This window comes from Talpa occidentalis, unplaced genomic scaffold (genome assembly GCF_014898055.3).
Source record: "Talpa occidentalis isolate TD23 unplaced genomic scaffold, MPIMG_talOcc4v2.1 talOcc4.11, whole genome shotgun sequence".
NCBI classification, from domain to species: Eukaryota; Metazoa; Chordata; class Mammalia; order Eulipotyphla; family Talpidae; genus Talpa; species Talpa occidentalis.
The window spans coordinates 79,056,691-79,080,087 of record NW_023601104.1 but is presented as its reverse complement, the minus strand read 5'-3'; the positions used below and the strand labels follow the sequence as shown (position 1 = coordinate 79,080,087).

General features: G+C 51.1%; 1 protein-coding gene across 4 annotated transcripts in view; it reads left to right on the top strand.

The window, feature by feature from the left end:
• MIDEAS (mitotic deacetylase associated SANT domain protein) overlaps positions 1 to 23,397 on the top strand; it is a 67,424-nt gene that overhangs the window by 7,004 nt on the left and 37,023 nt on the right. For 2 of the 4 annotated variants that reach the window (XM_037503689.2, XM_054691557.1), the window contains exon 1: positions 17,979 to 18,144. The exons of 1 other annotated variant lie outside the window; for it this stretch is intronic. The gene's annotated coding sequence lies outside the window, so the exon portion shown is untranslated. Of the gene's footprint in view, positions 1 to 17,977; positions 18,145 to 23,397 lie in introns of those variants that run through there. One more of the 4 variants, XM_037503691.2, reaches the window with a different exon arrangement.

Below are 23,397 nucleotides of genomic sequence, written 5' to 3'. Positions count from 1 at the left end.
TGCCCGTGGCACAATGAGGGATACAAAAATGGGGTCCACCTCTCCTGTGGTGGGAAGCCTTGCAGTCCAGCTTCTGATGTGGCTTATATCCAGAGGGAAAAAAAAACTGACTTGGGGATCTGTCAGGAGAATAGAATTTGGTGAAGTTGCATTTTCTGGCATTAAGTTCTAAAGTCAGGTGGAAAATAAGAATATGGTCAAGATTAACCTTGAAAAGTCCCTTAGGAGCGCACCAGGTAGGCGGCAGACCTACTGGCTTTTATTACTTTAAGTTCATCTTAGCCTGTCCATCTCATTCTGGAAGAAGCTGGCTTGAATTTGAGGGCTGTGTGATCTGAATCTGTATTTCACTCCCCTTGCTGAGATGCTTCCATTATGGTATCTCTGAGGCATCAGGTAGCAAACTCTGGGCTCTTAGCCCAACTTCATCCCCAATAGATAGCAGGTTCGTAAGTTAGGAAATAACCACTTGAAGTTTAGCAAGAGAGGTGCTTAGAACAGGTGTTCATGGAGTGGGCTTTAACTATAGTTGTATCTCCTAGGATATCAGAGGAGGGACTTAGGCTTGGGGTGACCTGTTCTTGGCATGGAGCTGGGAGAGGGCAGTGCTCATGTGTAGTGGTCACTTCCCTCTCCTCTTCCCTGCCCTGTCTCCTTCCCAATCTCCCTAAGGCGGGCCATTGTAAGAGGCCGTCAGGGAATGGACAGCATCCACTGTGGCCCTCCATGTGCTCTGGGACAACTTGCAAGCCAACGGCCACTCCTGACCCCACTTGCACTTGCACTAGAGGTGATGAAAGGTTTGGAATTTCCACTGCCATGTCTCCAAGGAGGCTGTGCTGAACTATCTGGCTGGCTTTTAGGATCTAACCTCCCCTGTTAGGGAGCAAGAGAAAACTGGCCATAGCAGCGGCAGTGCTACCCACTGCTGTTTACAGGGTGCTTTCCCTCATGTTCTTCATTTTTTTTAAAGATTTATTTATTTATGCAAGAACCGGGGTACAGGCCAGATGTGCAGGAGGGTGAGAGGATTCACCAGAGACAGAGTGGGAAACAGAACAGGCAGACTGATGAAATACACTGCTGTGGGGAGCAGCGGGCGAGACAGGAGAGGTCTGTCTTGCCATGCGGGCATTTCCGCGGCTTTTGGGGATTGAACCGGCACTGCAGAAGCGGAGGACAGCTTCACAGCGCTGTGCTCAACTGCCTGCACCACCAGGGAGGCCCATGTTCTTCATTTTCACTCATGCTACATACAATTATTTAGCCTCTACTCTGTGCGTAGCGCTGTGCTAGGTACTGTGGATACGGAGATAAAGAAGATTCAGCCTCCCCCTTCCCAGATGCTCATGGACTGTGAGGGAGACAGGTGCAAAAGCAAGAGCAGTTAAAGTGCCGTGGTTTCAGCATGAGAGTGCCCAGGGGGCAAGAGGACCTGCCACTTCTGCCAGGCCAGAAGAGAGAACTGTTGGGGCAGGTCTAGGATGGCCCCAGTGCCTTGCATGGTACCTGTGCTTGATGAGTGCTGTGGAATTTCTGGAGGAGCTGATGTTTGAGCTCAGTCCTGAGTCCTGAGAAACAAGTAGGCGTCCACCAGGTGGCAAAGAGATTCAGGGCATTCCAGTCACAGGATGCCACTCAGGCAAGACCTGAAGTGGAGGCGGGACATAAGGCAGCCGCTCTGGGAGCTGTAAGTAGCAGGATGTGATGGCGCCCTGGCGGAGGGGCTGCTGCAGAGAGCAGGCAGGGCCCAGGTCACAGGCCAGCCATTGGTGTCATCTTACCCTGAGGGCAGTGGGAACCATTGAGGACTGACATGTGCGTGCGTGTGTGTGTGTGTGTGTGTGTGTATGTGAAAGAGAAAGAGAGGGAGAGAGAGAGAAGAGGGGGGTGACCAGATCTTTTTGAAAGACCATTCAGTTGCAATGTGCAGGACTGACTGGAGAGAGGGGAAGATGGACAGCAGAGACCAGGGGGCAGTAAGGGAGATCCTTGCCATCTTCCAACATGATGGGGCTGTCTGAGCCAGAGAGGTGGAGGAGGAAAAGTTGAGTTAGGGAGGTGTCAGGGAGCTGGTGGACAGACTTTGAGGTCCAACCAAATGTATAGAGCAAGAGAAGAGTTGAAATGTTTGCTGAAGTTTCTGCTTGAGACAGAGGAGGAGGAGCAGATATTAGGGGAGCAAAATTAGACTGTGAGTCTCACTTTGAATGTGTTGACTTGAAAGTGCCTGTGGGACATCCGAGGGAGATGTTTATCAGACAGTTGGACATTTGTGTCTGAGGTAGGAGAGCTCCAAGAGATAGCAATGGGAGGCTGTTGCTGCCATGCCTCTGTGAATTCTCAACAAGCTGCCCCAAATAAACATATAATTCAAGTAAAAATCACCACTCATAGTGCAGCTACAGCTTCAGGACAAGTTGCAACAAGCATGATTACCTCCCTGTAGCCCCCTGTGGTTATCGGACATTCTGGAGAAGACATTTGGGACTCACCAGAACATAGAAGGCAGCTGAAACTAGGGGAGCTTATAGCATCACCCACAGAGAACCTACGTAGAAGGTGAGGGGATCGCCATTTAAGGGGTATGATGGAAGAGTAAACAGTGGAAACTGAGAAGGAACTGATGGTGAGGAAGGAAGAAAACCAGGAGGCATGGTGTCATAGAAGCCAAAGGGGAGAGGCCTTTGCATTTTATGAAAACCGGGTCTGTGATTTTGTACACCCACTGCAGCACATGGCACATGGAAGTTCCTTCACAAGTGTGTTCAAGCTTGAGTTGAAATTGGTCATTTGATCATTGGAAACACCAAGAAAGAGAAGACCGAAGAGAGGGACTGACTTTGGAAGTAGGAGGTTGTTAGGGCTTGGCCATAGGGGCCTCTCAGTTGATTTCCGTGGTACACAGGCCCAGGTCCAGGTGACACGTGCAGGTTCTAGTGCTCAGGTCTCCTGACTCCCGGTGTACCTTTGCCTGAGCTGGAAGATAAATAGGGACGAGTCCAAGGGATTTGATGCCTTTAATTTCTAGATTAATTAATGCCCTAAACTAGGACATCAGGTCTGTCCCTGATCAGACCTAGGGACAGGTGGTTATATTCAGCATTTATGGCTTTTGCCCATATTTGTGATTACTAGGTGGTTGTGACAGTCTCGGATGGGACTCTTTTAGATTAGACTCTTTTCACAGAAGACAGTAGCTTGAGCAAAGATACTTAAGGCTCACCAAAGGTGCTGGTGTGGGGGTAGGAGGGCATGCTTGGGTTAGTATAGGTTTTGGGTCTGCAAATGGCAGAAGCCGACTCTGGCTAAATTAAGGGGAAAGGAATGTGTTGGAAGGCTAGCTGGTGGCCATCTGAATATCCCGGAAGACTGGAGAGCGATGCTCAGAAATTACCATGGGAAGATGGTAGCTGGAACTGAATCCAATGTGCCGATGCTGCTGGCCTGGCATGCCTGCTGCCATCTGGCTTGGATGCCACCATTCCTCCAGAATGGGTCTAATTCTCCCTGCCTTTTTGTGCCACTCAGTGCAGAGGCAGAGCCCACACTGAGCCTCTGGTTGGCCAGTCTAGTCACATGCCCATGTTCTCAGTGTTGGGCGGCCTGAAGTGCAAGGCTCTGGAGGCTGTGACCGCCCTAGTGGCAAGTGGTGCTCTGCTTCCCCCAGGACTCTCAATACTGGGTGCCTGAAAATTGGGGATGGGTGCATGCACCAGGTGGACAACTGCCCCCCATAAAACCAGTGCCCATTCCGGCCCTTAGGCTGGGATAATGGGGTAGTGGTGGACATGGGAGGAGACAGGGCAAACCCCTTAGGGCACTGAAAATAACCTTTCCATCTTAATCTCTTTGGACATCTTTTTGAATCCTTTTGCCTCCAGCTAAAGCTCAGAATTCTTATATGCTCTGGGAAGCTGAGCATTTCATTAAGTAGTGGATTTCTCCTCTGGAATCTGAATGATTGCAGTGGAAAAGAGAGGTCATCCCAGCCTCTGGATCCTCCCTGCACATTTGATTCCACTTCGAATACTTCAGCGCTGCCTTGTGAGGACAGAGGCCAAGGCTTGGCTCTCTCTGGCTAACAGTTACAGCTTTATTCTGTGTCTGCTCTGCGTTGGGCAAGACCCACAGGGATATGAGATATTTGGGAAGTGCTACCTTGCTTTTCAGATTGAAGGGCAGCGTTTCAGCTTCAGGCTTGGTGTGTGGAATGGTGAGGTTCCTGGCGCCCAAGCTGCTGTTAAGGCCGCAGGCCCAGGCACCTCTCCAGTTCAGAAGATGTCAGCCTAGTTAAGATGTTCTGCCCAGTGTCCTGCTTCAGAGAGGGAGCTGAGGAGATGGGACCTCATCTCTGGGACAGCATCCCCTGTCATATCCCTGCCCAGGGTTCTTGTCCATATAAGGGAGGGCTAGTTAGGTGATTGCCAGCTTTTACCCTCTGATCCTTTAGTTATAACTCTGAAGCAAGGGCACCTTGGAAATTTTGGCTACTCAGTTCCAATAACCTTAGATAATGGAATTGATGTCCTAAAAGGAAAAATAAAAAAAATGCAATTTTGATAACTGGATTTTGGCTGTCAGCATTTCAAGTATCTTTTCCCTGGTGTCTTGAAGAGGGAAGTTGCTGCCTACCCAAAGCTGGGTGTATCGTGGACTAGGTCCTTGGAGCCTGGACTGGTGGTAGTTCCTGGGGTAAAGTCTTGGTGATAGATGTAAGGTCTGGATGTCCCTGGCAGAGACAGAGCAAGGTGGTTCTGTTTAGGGTGACTCTGGCATGGTCTACACTAACTTGCCCATTTTTGTCCAGATGAAATGAAATTGAGTCAACCGCAGCATTGAGGCATCAAGTCTTGAAGGACCTTGAGGAGTTATTTTACTAAAACACAGCTTTGATCACATCACCCGTCTTAAACACCTTTGAGAGCTGCCCAAGTCCTGTAGGAGAAGCCTCACTTTCCCTTAACAGCACACAGTACCCTCCTGGAGTCCCAGCCCACTTCCCCGCCTCCTCTCCTGCCACTCCCCTGTCCCTGGCAAGGCCCAGCCTTTGTGTTCTCTCTGCACTTAGACACACTTTCACACCTCTGTCTTTGAGTTTTGTTGTTCCCTCTACCTGGAATGTCCTCTCTGCCCTTTTCCTCCTGGCAGACACCCACAGATCCAACCAGGAGTAACCTGCTGCCTTTCTGAGTTACCACCTTCACATTTCTGTGACTGAACTTCCCCACTGAAAGCAATGGCATTAGCTGCAGGTGTGCCTGGCACTTCACTGGCCTAGAGCTGTGCCTGGCGCATAGTAGGTATGAACTGGAAGGGCAGCCTGAGGGAGCAATGGGCAAGCCCAGGAGCAGGCCTAGGTGAGGCAGACAGTATGGGGTTGGTGAGCTGTAGTCTTCTCCTGCTGATGCTGACACTACCTTGGTGGCTTGACTGTTTTTCTGAGCCTTCCAGGCAGACCCCGGAGAGAGGAGGAAGTAGCTTAGAGATATCAGGCCTAACACTTGGGTCCCCCTCACCTAAGGAGGACTCTGAGGACGCGTCTATGACCAGGAGCTAGTTTATAGTTGGAGACTTCCTCTCCCACTGGGCCCTACCCTTGAAGGATAGATACTGCTTGTTCTTAGAGTACCCCTTGGTTTTCATGCCCAGTGCTGTCTGCTGGCATTGCACAGAGGGAGGGTGAGGGGGAACACCATGAGAGAAGAAATAGAGCTTCTTTAAAATGAAAGTCCAGGGCCTCCCTGGTGGCGCAGGTGGTTGAGCGCAGTGCTGTGAAGCTGTTTGCAGCCTCTGTAGTGCGGATTCGATCCCGGCCGGCTGGGGAGATACCCACATGGCGTGGCAGACCTTTCCTGTCTCGCCTGCTGCTCCCCTCAGCAGTGTTTTTTGGTCAGTCTGAATACGCATGAATAAATAAATCTTAAAAAAATAAAATAAAATGAAAGTCCAGGGGCCTCCCTGGTGGTGCAAGGGGTTGAGGCACAGCACTATGAAGCTATCAGCAGCCACTGCAGCACAGGTTTGATCCCTGGCTAGGGAGGTGACCCACATGACACAGCAGACTTCTCCTGTCTCGCCGCCCGCTGCTCCTCTCAGCAGTGTATTTCAGTAAACTGTCTGTTCTGCTACCCACTCTGTCCTTGGTGAATCCTCTCACCCACTGCATCTCTGGCCTGCACCCCAGCTCTTGTATGTATAAATAAATAAATCTTTAAAAAATAAATAAAATAGGGCCTCCCTGGTGGCGCAGTTGTTGAGCACTGGGCTGCAAAGCTGCCCGCAGCTTCTGCAGTGCCGGTTCGATCCCCGGCCACTGGCGAGAGTCCCACATGGTGCGCAGACCTCTCCTGCCATGCCTACTGCTCCCCTCAGCAGTGTATTTCATCAGTCTGCCTGTTCTGCTCTGGCTCTGGTGAATTCTCTCACCCTCCCGTGCTTCTGACTGTACCCAGTGCTTGTATAAATAAATCTTTAAATCTTTAAATAAATAAATAAATAAAATAAAATAATAAAATGAAAGCCCAGTTCAGTTGGTCACCAGCCAGTCAGGATAGGCTGTGGCTCTTCCTGTTGGAGGGGGAAGAGGAACAGCTCCTCCTGACACTGACTGCAGGGTATAGTGGGAGCTCCAAAGCAGCACTTGGGGTCTCAGTTTATTTATAAAATTAGAAGCTTACACTCCATGTGGTTCTCTCCTGCTGGAAAATTCTATGAGCTTATGAAAGAGTCTGGCAGGTGGTGCATCTGTGGTGCATCACAGTGGGACCTGGGTTACCACTCAAAGCCATTCCTGGCCTAGAGAAGTTACCTGGGGTCTGCCTGCCACTTAGAGGGTGTTGTGAAATGGCATCTTTCCTTTTTGAAAGATTTTCTTTCTTAAAGTCTAGTGACCCTGAGGGCTCATGTGTCAAGGTCTTCTTGAGTATTGGCAAGTGAATTGCTCATGCTTGCAAAGTATGTTTCTAGAACGTAAAAGCATATAGTATTTCTAAAATCTCTTCTAGGAGCCCATTGAAGTATGTTTTTGTTCTTGGCCCTGAGAGATAGGTGCCAGGGAAGCTGGGTGGCGAAGTGAGTTTGATGTCCAGGGAGACACTGGCTTGTTTGGGGAGGAACAGCACGTGGGATCTACCTCTACTGTCTCCGCTGGGGCCTGCTCCTCTTTCTCTGTCCCTCACAGCCCTCTGCCTTCCTACCCTCATCTCCCTGTTTTACCTCACCCCTCCTCAGCACGTCAGTTGAGCTACCTCCAACATCCGTTCAATCACAGGTGTATACTTTAGATGTCCCACCCACTGGGGAGTTGGGAAAAGTGAATTTAAGAGTAGACCTTGATTGGAAGCATTGGGAGATGTCAGGAAAACTACTTTGGAAAGTAGACAATCCAGATAATTCATGCAGAACAATGTATTTTTGAAATATAAAATTGATGTTACTAAAAATGTTAATTTCTTAGTGTTACTCTTGGGAATTTATTTTAAGGAAATACTTCTAAAGAGGAAAAGGACTATATGCACAAAACTATTTATAGCAACATTGTTTGCAATAGCAAAAGAAATATAAACAGTCTAAATATTCCTCATCACTATATAATTCATGGTTCCTAACTGAGTAGAATAGTGTGCCACTGTTAAATTAATGTAATATGATGAATTTTGATGAAAAATGACTTTTTTAGCAGGCAAAATTGTGTATATAGTTAATCCGTGCATAAATATTGATTAAATTGGCCATGGTAGCAATTGACCATTAGGTAAATACTGGATTTAGGTGAAGCAGTTAGAGAATACTTACGTGTTTGAAATTGCTTTAGTAATATATGTGGTATATATACTTTTTTTCTTAAAGACCTTAACATATCAAAGACTTTGGATCTAGGTGGGAAGGAGGCCAGGGGGAGGAACTCCAAGCCTCCCATCTGTTACCATGGGGGAGGATGGAACTGTCTTATCAGCCACCTGCACTGCAGGGGCTGGAGAATTCAGATTGGCTGAGTCTTTTTAGTACTGGGAGGCCTGACTTCACAGGCTGGCTAGCAGTGTAACAACAGGGCTGCCAGTGTGGACTCTGCCTGGTGCCAGGGAGCCCCAAGTGGCCTCAGAGCCCCAGACATGTCTGCATCTGGGTTTCCAGGGAACCAGCACAGCAAGCACTCCTGGCCCTAAAGCTGGGCTCGGAGCCATCCGCTCACCTCGAGGCTGCCTGGTCAGAACCCCGCCACAGGGCCAGGCAGCTGGTTCTTTTCTAGTTCAAACAGGCTGTAGGGAGGATGTGTTTTGCAAACTGACCTCCTGCAGCTCTGCCTAACCCAGGTGGATATCTAGTGTCTTGGGTACTTACAGTGTTGCACAGATTTATTATAGTACTGAAACTATAGAGTTGCTCTTTAGTGGAGCCTCATAAAACTCACCCTGTTGATCCAGACTGCCCCTGGCTTATCGGGCAAGGCTCTCTGAGCCCCCATCATGCCATGAGCTCTGCTGGGACTTGCAGCTGCTGGTATGGCCCTGTGGCTGAGCAGCTGACCCTCTTTTGACCACCTTCTCTTTATCTCTGGCATCTCAGAACCCTGGCTTTCCTGGTGTGTGGCCTTCTCACCACCGCCGCCCGCCGCCCCCCCCCCCCCCCCCCCCCCCCCCCCCGTTTACCTTTCTGCATGTGTACCCTTTACTTAGCAGAGAACTTTCTGGTCATGTAGAGTGTCTGTTCAGGAGTCCCATGATCATCCTTTTCCTGTGATCAGGGCGATTCAGGGCAGGAAATGGAGCTCCTTGGTGCTGTTTGGAGTCCTGAGTCCTGAGGTGGGTGGGAGCCCGAGAGCTCTGGGCAGGTGGATCTTGCACCGGCAGGTTAGAACCTGCTGAAACAGAAGCCACTGCAACAAAACATGTGTGGAGGGATGCCCAGGCCCTGCTGGAGCTCCGGTTATCCCAGGCACATAGCCACTAAGGCCAAGTTCTAGAACTGTCAAAGATTTGAAGCTTCTTGTTCGGAGATCAGACTGGAGTAGGGCCCTGTGGCTGGAAGTTTGCTGTGTCAGAGATAAAACAGGAAAGCACACAGGCTCAGGGCTTGTCTGGATACTCACAGGGGTACTCAGGCCAGTTTCACATCTTCCACAACACATGCCTGCGAGTGTTGGGAGGTAGGGTAGGGAACATGCATGGGTTTCCTGAGCACGTGGTCTTCATTCCCAAATGCCACGGCCCATCCCTATACCCTACAGAGACCTCAAGCCTCCTCCAAAGGGATCCTTCCTGGTGGTGTATTAACTGACACAGAATCTAAGTAACAAACTGTCTTCCTGAGCCCAGGACCCAGCAATAACTGCTCATCTCAGTTCCCTAATTTAGAGACCACGTGCGTGCCCCAGGGTTGTCAGCAGCTCAATTTCTTGAAGCTTGAAACACATTTCCATAGAAACAATGCTATAAATGGTGGTTGGGTTCCTAGGCTAGCCCACAAAGAGCCCTGGTGTCACCTCCGAAGTTGCTGAAATAAGATATTAGTAAAATTGAGAGCACAAATGCAAGCCCTAACAGTAGCACCAGGACCTTGGAGGTTTAAAGGTGTTGGCTTATTTCTGTAACTGTGTTTCTTGGCCAGGGGTGCCTTAGAGAGCTCTTCTGATAAGGGAAGTTGTGGGCCCTGCCCCTACCCACAGTCATATTTCTCTTCTCCCAGTTTATATTTCTTCTTTCTTCTTCATCAAGCCAGGAGCCTGAGCCTACTTGTCCCCTGGGACCTGAGCTGGGTATTTTTATGATAAGGAAATGCTATTCAATAGGTATCAGTATTGTCATCATCATCCTCATTTAAATTATCTTTAAAAAAAAGATTTTATTTATTTATTTTTGCATAGAAGAACTGGGGTATAGGCCAGAGGTATGGGAGGTGAGAGGATTCACCAGAGAGAGAGTGGGGAATAGAACAGGCAGATTGAATGAAATACACTGCTGAGGGGAGCAGCGGGTGAAACAGGAGAGGTCTGCCGAGCCATGTGGGTAGCTCCCTGGCTGGGGATTGAACTTAGGCTGTCATGGTGGTAGCACTGAGACTTAACCTCTAGGCCACCAGGGACGCCCTAAACTGTCTTGATTAACTTAACAAACTATTACATCTTCAGAATTACCTGATTCTGCTAATGTTCTTATGAAAGTTTTAACCGTTTATAAGTTCACCTTTACATATTTCTTTGTACTGATTTTGTCACCTAACAGTATTTCAATAGTGGTTTCATCACATCATTTTCCATGTTTCAGTCTTTCATATTTCATTCTGTTACCATACCATACCATCATCTGTTCTGAATGGACTTCAATTATGGGGGGTCTGTAGTCCCGTGCTGTGAGCATCTTCTGTAAAACTCCTCTGTGGAGGTATTTTAGATTATTTTATGGAATCTAAGCCCCCGACTATAATTACCTGGTCAGGGTTTCAAACTTGTGCAACACAGTGCCAAGTCCCATTCTAGAAGGTCTGAATGGTTTATAATGGCCCAGCAATGTGGGGGCAGCTGTTTCCTGGTGGCCCTGCGACCAGCAGCTTTCTTGTTTAACTTACTTATTTTCACATTGACTCGTCCCGTAATGGGTCCTTAAAGGCATTCTGGTTTGCATATCTTAAATTGCTGCTGAGACTTGTACGCTTTTTCTCTTGATGCTTGACTGTTTGCATTCCCTCATGTGTCAAACTGTGATCCTCTCCTGTGACTGCAGAGACTCTCTTCTTACATTTACCTCCGTGAACCACTGCTGTGTTGGCAGACACCACGTCCTGCCTCCTCACATGCTCCCTCCTGCCCATGAGGGCCCCTACCCCTCTACTAGGACTCCCTCATCACCACACCTACCCGGTTTACCCCAGTGCCTCTGGCTCAGCCCTTAGCTTGACTGGGGTTGATGCTGTGGGTGGAGGGTAGGGTAGAGCTTGGGATAGAGTGAATGTGAGGACAGAGACTGGGGTACTGTGATGGAGGCAAAAAGGAGGTAGATGCAAGTCAGGGGCTTATTTGATTGGTTCCGGAATAGGCTCATAAAGTGACCTCCTTGGAGGGAGGCTACCATGGGAGGTTTGGGGAGGAGCCAGCAGCTAATAGGGCTGGAGAAGGCACTAGAATTCATCTGGTCTAAGGGCCACTCATTCAGAGGTCTCAGGGGGATCTCAGTGACAGAGGTTGACTGGGTATAAGAAAACACCATAAGGATCTGTGGCCTAGGAAGGAGGGAGGATATGGCCAGTATCCCACTATTTTTCAAGACAAACTAGAAGTCCTGATTTTAGTTTAGTCCCCTGATCTAAAAAAAGTTGTTGGCAATAAATTCAGTTCAATTAAAACATATGGGTCAACTAAAATACACTTGGGGGTGAGAATGGCTTGTGAGCCTCTCATTATTTGACTACTTGCTGGGAAAGCACAGGCCTGGAGAAGTATCCTCATAGAGCAGAGAGGAGGACTAAAAGGGTCCAGTCACTCAACTCCATCTGATTAGCTTAGAATAGCTCCTTAACCTTTTGGAACCTTAGCTTCCTTATCCATAAAATGGGGATAATGGCTTCCTTTCAGAGTGCCGGGTGGATCTAGTGGGCTCATATCATGCCAAACATTTAGCAGATGCTCAAGAAATGACTTGATAGGTCTTATGGGGAATCACCCAGAAAATTAGAGTAAGAGCTCTCCTGACTCCAGAGCATGTTCCATATAACTCCTTGGCCGCTTTCATAGGTGTTTCGGGACACAAGGTAGTGGTGGTGTAGAGGGTGTGTCCTTTGATCCCTGGGGAATAGCACGCCCTTAATGAAGCTTGGTTGCCAGCAGCTGAACTCAGGAAACGGGGCATCTCAGCTCTGTGGATTTTGCCCTGCAATCCCCAGAACCCAGGAGACAGAACAGCAGCAATAATGATGCCATACACCATTGAATTTAAGAAGCCAGTGATTAAAGATGAGCCATTATTTTACGTACAACTAAGAAAGAGGAAATGTTGCTAATTAAACCTTGACATGCTAGCAATTGAGATGCATAGTAACTTCAGAGATGTTAAGATGGGGGGGAAATACATCTTAGAATGGAAAGCATAGAATAAACATAAAAGTAATAATAATACTATATTACATTGCATTGCTTACCTCAGATTTTCACTTACTTTATTTGTGCATTTATCAGCAAGCAAGTGCTGAACAGCCCATGTGCCGACAGAGTAAGCACCAGGGACATAGGGTAACTAAGATCTAGGCTGTGCCCCTTAGGAGCTCTAATCCTGGCAGGGAGGTGGCAAAGGAAGCAGTTTGGAACAGTGTGTAGCTGATGGAGAAAGATAGAGGATGCCCAGGCAGTATAGAGAGGGAGTGGCTGTTCTGATGCTTAGGAACAGAGACTAAGACAGTTCAGGTGCTTGGGGTTGATTTAGGAAGTAGTCTCTGGAGGAAGGGAGTGAGGGAAGCAGGCTGGGAAGAAGCAAAGGAGAGAAGGAAGGTTGCCCCTAGAGCTGGCTTCAGCTGGATCCCATAGATTCTAGAGGAGCTCTAGAACTTGGTATTGCACCACCAAAGAACTGATCCCACCCTGGGCTAGGGTGCTGACCTTTTGGACCCAGCCCCCTCCCAGAGTCCCTGGGCAACCTTTTATTGGCTGTAGTGCCCTCTTGCTGCAAAGGCTGCCTTTGAAAAGTGTGCAGCTGTGAACCCTTAGCAGCTGACTCTCAGAGCCGCTGAGGAATTGTGTGCTAACCTGAGAAAATGAATGGGGAGGCTCCAGCAGTGTATACTCAGTGGCTTTCCTCTGCTTGGAGGAGTTAAAGAAGACTTCCTGGAAACTCTGCCATTAAATTCGTCTGATGGAAGACACGGTTATGGGTTATCTGTGGATAAAAGTGGGAGAGGGGAGGGCAGGAGGAGCATATGTGAGCACAGGTATCTTGGGGAACTTCAGGTTGTTTGGCTGTGTGAGCCAGGTGCTGGGAAGTGGGGCAGAGCCTGGTCATGCCAGAGTGCAAAATGCTAAACAGTCTCAGCTTTTTGCAGTAGATGGGAGCTATTGAAAGGGATGTGATGACACTGACGGCAGCGTGGACGGTAAGTGTGTAAGACTGGAAGCAAGAAAATAAGTTAGATGAAAAAAAAATGATGGTCAATGCTTATGAAAGACTTAATGTGTGCCAGGCGCTGTTTTTAAGTTTTTACGTATCATTCCTATTTTGCAGATAAGAAAACCCAGTGGTTAAGTAACATGTTCAAGGTTAACAAACCAGGGTGAGCCAAGATTTGGACTCGCTTCTCCACTAGTGCTCTTTTCCTGTACACGTCCATGAATATGAGTTTTGGACTCTTGTCCATGATGTATCAGTATTTATTTTCATTTGAAAACAATGTTTTTTAAAGCATACCCCACTGTACACATTGCATCTTGGGGATCCCATTCCTCTTGGCTCCCTGCCACATGGGAACAGAGCCAAGCTCCCGAGAACAGCCAGTGGAGTCTGTCTGGGACTGGTTCTGCAGGGGGGCATGGACTGTGCTGAAACCAGGCCTTTGGGAAGCTGGCAGTGCTGGCTCTGTGAAGAAAAGACGGTTCTGTCCCTGTGGCCCTGCTGGCCCGCCCTCCCTGGCAGCCACACCTGTTTTGTCCTTCTTCCTACACCCAGCCAGACGTCTCTCCCAGAGTGACAGCAGCAACTGGGGACATCTGCAGAAGCTGCCTCTCAGGCCCCTGACAAAGACACTTAGAGCCTGGCCTGGGCCTGCAAGGGATGGAGGTGGAGGCGGAGGTGGGAGGGCCGTGGATGTGGGCAGCTGCGGCCCTGTCGTGGAACAGGTGAAGTAAATGTGAACTGAGGAGGAGAGTCCCTTGGGTTGTCAAGGGTAAGAGAAGACAGTGCAGGGATTTCTTGGCATACAATGGCTTAATTTAATGACTGGGGTGGTGTCAGCCCGGCTTCCTCAGAAAAGACATGGCAAAAAGGGGTGAGGGGAAGGCACAGCCTCAAAGGAGTGCCTCTATTCGGGCTGGGTGGGAAGTACTCTGGAAATCTTGGTTGAAAGGACACAAAGAACAGGGTCCTGGAGAGAAGCCTTGGAATGATCCTGATGGGACCCTGGCAATGAGAAAGTCTCTCTGGGCAGAGCCAGCAGAGGGCCACCCTGAGGCTCATGGGATCCAGGGTCTTTTCAGAGGAAACACAAACCTTTCCTGGACTAGGTTCTTGAAAGGAAGAAACTATTTTTGGGATAAGGGGATAATAGTGTTAAACAGTAAAAATATCAATTGTACTCTTTCATATCTATGTAGCATGACAGAGTTAAAAAGTAATTTTTTTATCCTTTGATTCTCCCAAGTCCCTAGACGGTGGGCATTCTCTCATTGTGCGTGTAATAGATATTTACAGGACATCTGTTAAGGGCCAAAAAGTGAGGCTTAGAGAAGGTAAGTCAACTTCCCTAAGAGGACACAGAGGGTTAGCTTTAGAAAGGCTCAAACGCAGTCCTGTTCTTTCCACAAGCTTCTTTTTCTTTTGCTGTAACTCTAGGTAATGAGTTCCTAGAAGCAATAACCTTTATTCTGCAAAGGGGAATGACACTGGTGACATACAGAACATAAGGGACAGGATTGTGGGCTTGTGATTTCCTCAACTGTGTTTGTACCTCCAATCTCCCACCGCCCCTTGGTTATTCACTGAAACAACATTGTGCAGGCCTTGATAGCAAGGTCCCAATAGAGAAAAGAAGATGATGGAGAAAGGACGGGAATGCAGGCAAGGGGTTTGGGGAGAGGAAAACCCCTCTTTTACATAGTGAGTGATGGCAGCAGAAGGTAAATTGAGGCAGGTGGGTGGGTGGTGAGAACCTGGCTACTTAGAAGCCTCCCCTTCTCTGCCCCCCTTAACATCTTCGTTGGGATATAATTTTCACAGCATGAAATTCACACTTGAAAACTTTTATCTAGTCTCAGTCTCAGTTGTCCCAGAAGTAGACTTTGGTGGTGAGCATTCAAGTCAGGGACAGATCATTCTAGCTGAGCCTAGAGAACTAATATGTTCCAGGGAGCCCCTACTGCCATAGTCCACCCTCACTGGTACCCAGAGTTTGGAATCTTATCTAAAGTGTTTCGCTTCTTGGGATGTTTCTCATCAGACCACTTTGTGGGAACTGAAACTCTGTCCTCCTGACTTTCCTGCAGTTTGTAAAGACAGAGATGGTGGAGAAAAGCCCCACTCTTGAGGAAGGTTCCTGTAACACCTTTATTTTTCCTCCAAAGGGCACCCTTCTTGGCTGCCCCAAAGGTCGGTAGAAAGGATTGGAGCTCTAAAACCAAAACTTTCACTACACTTGTCAGTGATTCTGCTTTGTCATATCTGCAGTAAAACTGACCTCCAGGGCTTTCCCAGAAGAGCTGGAGCTTTTTTCACACATCCTTGCCTCGAAGACTCCTCCTCCCATCAGGCAGGGACCTGTCTGGGACAGTTTTGAGCCCCCCATCTTCTGTGTGTGTGTGTGTGCACAAACATGCACACCCAAGCTCCCCTTTTCCTCCCTTTCTTCCTTTCTGTGGTGGTCTGAGTTTGGAAGATTAGTTGCAATATGTTGCTCCAAGTCTTCTTCAGGTCACTGCTCAGTTTTTTAATGTATCCTGCCACCTACCTCTACTCCCTGTGGTGCTTCCTGGGCCAGACCCAGCAGCCAAGTGTAGGGCAGGAAGTCCTGGCGGGACGAGGCTGAGGAGTGTCCTTTGGAGTGGTTCCCATTTGTTCCCTGGAGGCTGGGCCCTGGCTCCATGGTGGCAGGCTCTTCTAGGAATGAGCTCCCCAGCTGAGTTTTCTGGTTGCTAATATCTCTGGGCTGGTCTGCCCACTGGCTTTTGGGGCTTGCTCTGGCCTGGTTGGAGCCCAGCAGCAGTGGCTAGCCCCTAGCGGCAAGCCAGGATGGCTATAGGTCTACAGAGGAACCTAGCAGCAGTGGGCACTGGAGACCAAGAGGCCTTCTTTTGCTTCCTCTACTTGGATAAGTGTCAGTAGCAAGAAACTAGACAAATGGAAAACACAAATAAGCCTTTAGTCTGCAAGAATCCTGAGTCTCTCTTCTACTTGGCCATAGCCACCCTGTCCCTTAATTGCATACTGCCTTCCTCTTGGGAATTTGGAAGAGGAATATCATAGTGACAAGTAATTGCCTTGCTCTGTGATCTTGAATAAGTCACTAAACCTCTCTGAACCTCAGTGTTCTCATCCATTAAATGACAGAGACCAAACTCAACACGGGGTTAATTTTGCTGTGTGTGGGCCATGCTTTGAACACTGTCATAAACAATAGAGTCATAGCAGATGCTAAATTCCAGAGCACGGGCTCTTCCTTGGTAGAGGTAATTTCCCTGGCTCCTCCAATTCCTTTTTACTATAGTACAGAGTCAAGGATTTAAACTGGAAGGGATTCCAGGAGGCCATCTGGCCTGGTACCCTGGCATAATTATCTTTATTTTACAGATAAAAGTTGTCATTACTGTGAAATATCTGTCATACCATGATGCAGAGAAACTCCTTTCTTCTTGGGTAATATGCACAGGTGTCCAGCCAGCAAAGGGATCACTGCTGGACTGGAGAGGACTGAAGAGGACAGGAGGGTCATGTCCCTTAGAAGCAAGTGTGGCTTTTGCAAGGGTGCTAAAATCCCCATGTCTCTGCCCTTGCCTTGCAGGCTCAGAGGGACTGTGAGAAGCCCATTCTGCTGCCCCTCCTGCTCTCCCTGACAAAGCAAGGAACACCTGCTTGTCAGGACTGGCCACAAGGGAAAAATAGCTGCCAGGACACTGTATTCTTCTGTGGTTTTCCTTCAAAGGAAAATCTTCCAGCCCATCTCCTTAGGGAAAACAAAAACAAATGGAAGGAACCAGGACAAACAAGGCTCCCTCTCCTGGACTTTCTCCTAGTCTGGAGCCTCATTGAATGTGGGGGCCATTGAGAACTTTTCTGAGCAGCAGAAATGTTTCCCTCCTTCCCACCAGCCAAGTAAGGAGGCATCAGGGGCTGTCCCAGGCAAGGTAGGGAAGCCTGGGCATGCATTGAAAAGCCTCCCCAAATGTGGCCTCGGTTGCTGGAATTCAAATGCAGGGGCTTTTCATCGCCTAAGTAATTGAAAGTTAGGTCTATCCTAGGGGCTGGGGCCAGCTTCTCAATAAGCTCTACACCAGCAGCATGCTGGAGAGCCAAAAAGTGAAACTTGGGGAGACTGTTAATAAAGTGCCTTAGAGAGGATGGTGCAAGATTTACCGTCTCCCAGACCAGTGCTTTCTTTGTGGAAGAAAGCCACTGTGTCCTCCCCAGCATCACACACACACTTTCCTGGCAGGCCTGATGGGTTTCCAAACATTTCGTCACCGTCTCCTCCTGACCTTGGTGTGAAAGGAGCGAGCCGCGTGGCCTGTAGGTTCCAGCAAAGCCATCGGGGGCGCTGGCCTGGCCTGGGGGAGGGTGGCGGCCGGCCCGGGCGGTGGAGGTGAGGTCTGCTGGAAATCCCCAGTCCCGGCCGCCGCCGGAGGTTTAAAGACGCCTTCCCCGGCCTTATTTGGTCGCAGGAAGTGGGCGGCGCCGGGCCTGCAGGCTGAGAGGCCGACCCGAGACGGTTGTGCTGATGAAGTGGTAGAGCTGGTTCCTGCTCGCCGCCGAGCCGCGCGCGCCGGACCGGCCGCTGGGTGCTCGGCGCTCCAGCCCCGAGTTGTGCAATCCTTTGTAGCACGCCAGAGTCCTCCTCCTGCGCGGTTGCCTCTCGCCCTCTCTCTCTCTCTCTTTTTTTTTTTCAAGCTGTGAGCTCAACCGATGAGTCAGAGCAGTGCAATCCTGACACTGCATCGCAGGACTGGGGGTGACACCGAGGGAGGGAGCGCGACCGCGAGGCGGACACCGCCAGCGCGGGGTGCACCGAGACGCCGGCGCCGCGAGCGGGGGGTGACAGCCCGCGCGTCCCGCCCGGGCCCTGCCAGCAAAACTTCCCAGCCCGGGGAGGCGCGGGCCGGCGGAAGCCCGGAGAGCGCCGCGGGGAGGCGACGGCGCCTGTTTGTTTTTAAAATCCGGGAGTGCGTGCAAGCGGCCGGCGTCTGGGAGGCGGCCGCAGGCGGCGGGGCACAGCGGAGGCCGGGGCTCCGGCCGCAGCGAGGTGAGTGGGGCTGCCCGGCCGGCGGCCGAGGCCTGCACGCGGCGGGGTGCAGCCCGCCCTGGCGGCGGCGGCGGGCGCGAGGGGACTCGGAGCCGCACGCAGGCGGCGGCGCGGGGCGCGCGGGCTGCAGCTCTGCAGGCTGGCCCGGCGCGGGGGCGCGGGGCTGCGGGGGCGCCACGCGTCAACTTCTGCGGCCTGGGTGGCGGGGGCAGTGTGCGCGCGAGCGTGTGCGCTGGGCGCCCCGCAGCCCACCCCTCTGCGGCCCGCACCCCGGGATCGCCGCGGCGTGTGCACTGCCGACCCCCGGGGTTTGTGCAGCTACGCAGCTCGCGCGCGGCCCCCGCCCACCCGGGCGCGGCCCGGGCAGGAAAACCCTCCCAGCCCGCCTGGGCTGCTGCGGCGGCGGCTCTGGCGGCTCTGGAAGGAGGCTTTTCCTCCCCCGCCTGAGCCGAACGTGGTGTCCTCGGGGACCGGTTTGCGTGACCCAGCTCTGGCCCCGGAGAGGCTCTCAGCAGCCGGAGCCGCTTCCCTTTCTAATGTGCACGGGAAAGTGGACATGGAAACTGTGCCCGCACCCGGAGTTTGGGGGCCAGAGGTGCAGGGGTGGCAGGGAACTGGGGCAAGTGCTTTAGAGGCCTAAGCTGGAGAGTTTGGAGCTGCCCGCCGGGCACACCCCGGCTCTGTTGGCGCACCTCAGACCTGTCATCCCGCCCTTAGCCCCCGCACACCCCGAGCTGCCGCGGCCCTGGTCGCTCACCACCGCCCCCCGCCCCTCACTGTGTGCTGCGTCTGGGGGGGCCGGGTACCTCTGGAACCGGGTTTTGTCTGGAGCCTGCATTTGGCCGGCTGGATAGTTTGTCTTGCCGCCCTCCTAACTCATACATATCGGAGCCTGTGCACCAGGCTGCCCCACTGAAGGCCCTGACCTCTGGGTAAGGGCCTGGTGCTTCCCTGGGACTTTCAAGCCTCAGTCCCAAGGAAGGCAGACCTGGAGGACATACCTGGCCTCCAGGTGGAGGCCACCGAGAAGTCCGGCCCAGCCTCCAGTGAGTTGCGGGAAGGATGAAAGGGGAAGTTACTCTCCCCATTTAAAACTTTGTTGGTCACAACTTTGGTGGCTACTTCCTGCTTCCACCATCCTACACTGGCCCCGTGTGCTTGTCTCTAGACTCTTGCTCAGGGGCTGGCAAGAGTCGGGGAGTGCTGGCTGGCCCTGGCTCGCTGTGGAGGCCTCTGTGGCACGTGTGTGCAGGGGATCCCTGTTGGCAGTTGTGACTGGGGGAGGGGAGGCCTGGCTTGCTCCAGCAGGGGGAGCCTGGCCTGGTAATGGCCTGAGGTCTGGCTTCTGCGGGTCCCTGCGCCTTCAGGATTGAATCTGGAGCCTCGGTGAAGGTGGAAGGAGGGCTGCAGCGCTGAGGAGAGGCCTTTCCTCTGGTGTAGGCCCCAGGCTGAGGGGAAGAATCCTCCTGCCTGTTCTAGAACCTCCCAGGCATGGTGGGGCACATGCCCCTTTTGGGTCAGAAAAATGTCCCTTAGAAGCAGGCTGTTAGGTGGCTTCAGAACAAAGGGGAGGGGGGAGACCTTCCCAGGTTGAGAATTGATGGGCCCTCTTTTTCCTCAGCTCTGGACAGTGAATAATAGGGGTGTAAACATTCAATTATTGTGATAAACCATCTCATGCATGGCCCTAGTCCAGGCTCCACTCTTAGTTGGATTGGCCTCTGGTTAATTACTCCAGTCCGAGTAGCTCCTAAGGGACTAGGGGGTGAGGAACTTGGAGGGTACCCCTTAGTCGATGCAGCTTGCTCTGGACAGCCTGCCCACCGCCACTGTGGCTTCTCCAAGGGCTGGGCAGAATGCCTACTCCCTGTGGCTCTGTCAGCCCCTCACCCCACCCTAGGAAAGTGTACCCTGGAGTGTCCATAGGGATGAGAGTTCAGCTTTTAAATGTGGGATTTAAAAATAGCCTGAGTGTTTGGCCCTGTGGGCTGCTGCTTTTAATAAATGGGGGGGTGGGGGTAGGACAATATGTGTTACAGATTCAGCTGAGGGCCTCCTGTGGCTGCAGAACCCAGGGAAGGGGTGCCCAGTAGACCCAGCCTGTTAACCTGAATGGAAGAGTGTGTGTGTGTGTGCACATGTGCATGCATGTGCTGCACTGGGCATAATATCTCGGAAAGAGACGAGCCCAGTCAGGAATCTTTGGTCTTGATAACCCTCTTCTGCAGTTGGGTCTCCCAGAAGGAAACCTTACTAGTTGGGGATGGCCACAAGTAGCGGGAGGATGCTTATTAATCCTTATAGTCCTTTTTCAAATGCCCCTTCTGTTGAGACACCTTAGCCTTCTTCTGAACACTTATGTAGACCTTTCTGTACACATTGTAGTGTGGCAGTGAAAAACATAAACTCAGAGCTAAAGTTTCTGTGACTCTTCTGTATAGCTGCAGTGAGGATTCTGTGAGTTAGTATAAGTCAAATACTGAAAGCACATTTCAGTGTTTCTGTAGCCTCTGCTCTAGTGTATGCTCTGCATTGTTCCCACAAATCCCAGCATCTAGTAGTTATTTAGTATATGTTAGTTGAAGAAATGAATGAAAAATCTCTGCAAAATTGTGGACCTGCCTATGTGGTGGTAGGTCCACTGAGTCCCACTGCTGGGACTCATACTGCACCCCTGGCTCCGAGAGTCAGCCCTTGGGAGGTGATTCTGGTGAACCCGGTTTCCAGGCACTGCCCTGTGGCTGACGTGCAGCACATGTCCTGGTCATCCTGACCCTAAGGGGAACCTCAGGGTAGAAGAGCATGAAGTCTCCTGCCTGGAAATTTGCTCACCTGGACATTTTCTCTGGCCAGGCCCAATTGGCACTCGTCCAGAGTGTGTGCATGCATCACTGTAGAAGCAACCCTGGGGGTTCCAGTCTTCCCTGGCTCACTGCAGGTTGCAGGAAGTGCAGCCAGTGGTCGTATCCCCATAGAGGGGTCGCTTCTGCATAGCGGAGCTGACTGTGTGTGGCTGAACTAAGTAAACTGCATGCTGGGCTAGAGCTAGGTGGAGTGTGCTGAAATCCCCAGTTCTTACTTAAGGATCTACATTTGCATTCGAAGCAACATTGAGAATACTGTGAGACCGTGAGCTCATTTCATGAATCAGAAGCATTACAGCATAACTTCTGTGCTGGAAACTGCTGTTTGGCATCCAGATTACCTCCCTCCACCCCCACCACTTACACTGACAGGGGCTCTCACAGTCACACACTTCGGAACAATAACAGTTAATGGGGCATCAATTCAGATTCCAGAGACATCAAGCAAAACTTGTCCACACCTACTTCCGCCCCCACCTTCAGAACACCATTCCTGGATGGTGTGTGGACACTAACGCGGGCTGTGTCTTTGAAGGAAGCCTGGTGGGTGCACAGGAACCAAGCCTGGGTTGAGCAGACCTAGGTTCGTGCTCTAGCTTCTCACTTGCTGTGTGACTTTGGGCATTGCTTCACCTCCTGAACCTGTTTCCTCACCTATAAAATGGGGGTGATAATAGCACTTCAGAGGGTTGCTGTGAAGGTTAAACAAGAACTTTCAGGCAAAGTGACTGGCACATAGTAGGTATTCAACAAATGTTCCCTACATGGTGCAGCTCCTGTTTGCCTTTTGCTCCTCCCAGGAAGGAGATGAAGCATGACCTGCTCACAGTAGGAGAGCAATCTCCTAGGCTGTTGGCACCTATATCAGCAAAGTTCATTTTCTAATTCCCTAGGCTGTGGCCCAGCTGTGTGATCCAGACCCTAGTGCCTGTTGCTTACCTTTGCAAGGGGTTCTGTCCCTGCCACCTAGGGTTAAGAGCACCAACTTCCCAGAGATCAGATTGTGCTCTCAGGAACCTACCCGCCCAGGCCTCAGGCTGAACTGCTCACGTGGGTGGGGGTAAGACTGCCTTCTCGGCCTGCTGTGGAAAAAGTCCCCTTGTCTTTGCTTCACCTGAAGCCTCCACTGTGACCTCAGTGGAGTTTGGGTGGAGCTGGGGGTGGGGTCGCCCCAGCAAAGAGCATTCACCCATTGAAAATGTGGGGGTGGGGGGGCACACCAAGCTATTATATAAGAAGAAAATTGCCACATGTCAGAAAAGAACTGGGGTTTTGCTGGGGTAGGGGCGGGGGTCTCCCTGAGGGATGTGATTGCTGGCTGTGGTTTGTGTGTTTGTGGGAGGGTGGGGGTGTGCTGGTGGAGAGGAAAGGGACTGGGGGCCTGAGGTTTCCCTGGCAGCGGTTCTTACTCTGCTCTTCCTGGAACACAGCCTGGGTGCTGTGGCCAGCCAGGGATGGTGTTCCCTGTTCCCTCTGCCTTTCTCTCCAGTCTTAGGGAACTGGTGGTAAGAGCGTTATTTTTTCCAGGGAGTGCTTCTTCCTCCAGGAGTCTCGGGAGGAGGGAGGGGGATAATCAGAGGCAAGGTTTGTCCAGGTCAAGGTTGGGGAGAGGGAAGTACACCAGGCTTGCAGCCAAAGGGGGTTCTCAACTTATCTGGACAAGTGGGAGCCAGAGAGGAGGGGAAATGATGAGGAATTTCAAGTTCCAACTTTCCCCAGCAGTTGGGCAGACAGGCCCCAGTCTAGCCTGCTGTTGGCAGAATTCACCAATTCTTTGAGGGGGTAGGCCCCAGAACTCAGAAATGGGCCAAAGTGATAAGGGCAACCCAAGGCCAGCCATTCTCCCACTTTCCTTCTCCTCCCAGCTGCTGCCAGCTCCTGGGGCCTGCAGCTCGCATACCCTCACACCTGACCCTGCTCTCCACCTCCCGACAGGGAGGCACAGTCCCCGCTCTCCACCTCCCAACAGCCACCCCGAGCTGGAAACACTTTGGGACTCCTAGCCCAACACCTTCGTTTTCAAATGAGGAAGCTGAGAGGCAGAGAGTTCCTTGGGCTCCTCCACACTAACCTTAGGAGGGTGAAAAGGGGAGCTGCTCCATTGTCCTGCCCCTCCCAGTTTAGAAGTTGGGAGGGCTGCTGTGGTGCTGGGCAGGAAGAGCCCCAAGGAATACTGTCTCAGCCCCTGGGTGTGGCTCAGTCCTCAGCTGGCTCCATAGTTATTTATTTGTCTGTGTGTGTGAGTGAGTTTTGCGGTTGGGAGACTGGATCTGAGTGAAAGCAGAAGTACCCACGCTATGTCAGCTATGCAGCGCACAGATTGGACCTTACAGGGGCCGTTGGGAGAGGAAGAAAGGGGGCAGAGGCCCCTTTGCAGGGTGGCTGCTGA